The sequence below is a fragment of the Tupaia chinensis genome, unplaced genomic scaffold (assembly GCF_000334495.1).
Source record: "Tupaia chinensis unplaced genomic scaffold, TupChi_1.0 Scaffold000270_2, whole genome shotgun sequence".
NCBI lineage: Eukaryota > Metazoa > Chordata > Mammalia > Scandentia > Tupaiidae > Tupaia > Tupaia belangeri.
In genome coordinates this window covers 4,960,928-4,964,242 of record NW_006159751.1, presented here as the reverse complement: position 1 = coordinate 4,964,242, position 3,315 = coordinate 4,960,928, and positions in this window count along the sequence as shown.

The window sequence follows — 3,315 nt, the reverse complement described above, 5'->3', positions numbered from 1 at the left end:
ATAGAGTATATGTGCCACACTTTTTCAATCTATTCATCTGTTTGTGGAAATTTGGGTTGGTTCCATGTCTTAGCAATCATAAATAATGATGCGATAAACATTGATTTGCAAGCACTTTTCCAACTGAGCGTTCTCCTGTCTTTTGGGAAGATATCCAGAAATGGGATTGCTGGATCAAATGGTAGTTCTATTTTAAACCATTTTTAAAAAATATTCACATACATAAAGCTTACACATATAAAGTGTACATTTTGGTAACTTTTGTTTATTCACACAGTTGTGCGACTGTCATTTACTTATTTTAGAGCAGTTTTCATCATCCCAAAAAGATCTCAATTTTGAAACTTGAAGTACTACTAAACTGGAACTGAGCCAAGTCCTCAAGGCCAAGAGTCCAAAAGGGAAGACCAAATTCTGATGTTGCTCCAATGAACAAGAGCAGAATTCAAACAAAAGGTAAACCAAAAACCAGAAAGAGATGGAAACAGGGTTGTTGTATAACTGAAAGGGAAAAGTGAGGAAGGAAATGAGGTTCAATACATAAGACACAAACAGCACAAGACTGTCTACAGCTGACCTCGTCATCTATGCTAGACTGGCTTAATGGGGTAGCATCAGAGGAAGCACCTCACCCCCCACGTTCATGCCTACCCTGCCAAGACTGGAATATCAAGAGCATGTCCTAGATCTTTGCCCTCTAAAAGGACATAACATGTCCTGATATGCCTTAGTCAAAGTTCTTTGGGTTATAAATAGAACCTTCAAGTGGTCCTCAACTTCATAATTTAGATCATCTCTTTTTTGAGTTTTTATTGTAGGGTGTGTGCCAAAGATCTTCTGATAATCCCAAACTACAGCTGACATTAACCTTTAGTATTTAAAAAATGTATTATGACTTCAAGATAAAAGGAAGTACAATACAGGAAAACATGATTATTTAAAGTAAAATTTAGTTGTCATTGCCATACAGTCTACTAGCCATATTTCACCCCTGAGGATCACCCCAGTTGTCATTTTCCTTTCCCCTCAGTGGACCACAGCGTTGTAGAATGACAGCTTCCTTCTCCAGGAAGGTCAGGAGTTCTTCCAGCACCTTTCTTTCCTCACCAAGTTACAGCCTTTTTCTCAAACTCAGAGAAAATGTGGGCTTTCTCTATCTAGAGGCCTCATTTTCTCCTTGGAAATGACCGATAGTAGGAACATGCACTGTATTCAATGAAGATCTCCTATTTTCCACCATGCAAGTATAATATAGACCCTGGCTCGGGAAACGAATACATTATAGTTGAAAGACAATTTCTTTCTTTTTTTTTTTTTTAAGAGTTGTTTTGTTTCCGTTTTTTGTTTGTTTGTTTGTTTTTTTGTTTTTTTTTTTTTTTTGCTAATGGGCACATGCACTCGCCAGAAAGACAGAGAGACAGAAAGCAAGAAATCACCCCCCAGGGATGGCCACACCACAATCCCTTCTCTTCCATTCTCCTCTGGGGATTTTGGGTATGCACGCACATGTGCCCAGCGTGAGTTTAAGCCACCGGGTCTGGGACTCGAACTGTGATTGACTACATGGGAGTCCAACAACATAGCCATTATGCCAGCTGCTGGTCCCAAAGGACAATTTCTAACATGTGGCTTACCATCCTTGACTAGACTCACCTGTGGCTTTCTAATTGTCCAATTCCTTTTCCTTTTTTTTTTTTTTTTTTTTTTTTAGTTTTGCTCTAAGGCACGTGTACTCACCCCAGAGAGACAGAGAAAAAGAAAGAGCAAAAGAAAAAGTAGTAATCAACATTCAAGGGGGATGGCCACACTATAATCTCTTCTCCTCTTCTCAAGATTTTGAGCACACATGCACCCAGCACGTTTTTCAAGCTGCTGGGTCAGACCTTGAACTACAAGGTCAGCCAGGTTGGATCCAGCCACCTTAACGTACACACCACTAGCTAGCTCCAATTTCTTTTTACACTTTCCTTCGGGTTACAATGAAAAGAATTCCAGAACCACATGCCCCTCTTATGGTCTGTCCTTTCAGTCTCTTTCGATCATATATTCAATCCAAAAACATAAAACTTTCAAAAAAAAATTTATATTCTGTCACAGAACAGCCTACATCTAGTGGACCAGCAGATGGCGAAATGGTTACCTCACTAGACTCCCACGTGGTCCAAATCCTGAAATCAGCCACTTCAAATTCACACTGGGTCCTGTGTGTCTGCGTCCAGAATCCCAAGAGGAGTCAAGACAAGGACATTCAAAGACGCTGGACAACTGCATGGTCACATGGTCGCATTGGACCATGTGGGAGTCCAGGACAGGCGTCCAGGAACGCAAAGGACAGGTCAAATCACCCAAGAGGAGTGATTTTTTTGCTTTCTGTCTCTCTGTCTCTCTCTGTCTCTGGTGAGCACACATGTCATATATATATATATAAAAAGAATAACTAACATCTAGAATTATAAAGAAAACAATCAACTTTGTAGGCAGCTGGTTCTGTAAAAAATGTAATTATAGGGACATGGTGGTTAGGGTGCTAGACTCCTACATGGTTGACCATGATTTGAGTCCTGGACCTGGCAGCTTGCTTTCTTACTTCCCCTTTCTCTCTTTCTCTGGTCAAATTAAAAAATAATAATAGTAATGAAGAAAAGAAAATAAATAACTAAAAAAAATTAAATTACACATAAAAGATACACATAATTCTTTTTTATTATTTCTTTTTTCTTTTTCTTTTCCTTTTTTTTTCTGAGAGAAGGCACATGCTCTCTGCAGAGAGACAAAAAGAGAGACATCACCTCTCAATGGGGAATGGCCATGCTGCAATCCTTTCTCTACCATTCTCCTCTCAGGATTTTGAGCTCACACGCACATGCTCCCATAGTTTCAAGCTGCCAGGTCTGGTACGGAAACTATGGTCAGCCATGTGGGAGTCCAACATAACCATTACACCATCTGCTGGTCCCCATAATTCTTTTTTTTTTTTTTAAGAGAGGTTATCGCTATAGGGCACATGCACTCAGTGGAGAGACAGAGAGAAGCAGAGAGACAGAAAGCAAGAAATCACCACCCGGGGATATGGCCATGTTGCAATCTCTTCTCTCAGGATTTTGGGCACACACGCATGCACACACACGCACCAGGAGTGAGTTTCAAGCTTCCAGGTCTGGGACACGAACTGTGGTCAACCACATCGGAGTCCAGCATTGTAATCAGTATGCCATCTGCTGTTCCCCCAATAATTCTTATTTCTTTCCTTTTTTCTTTTTCTTTTTCTTTTTTTTTTTTTTTTTTAAGAGGTTTTTGGTTTAGGGCCCGATGCTT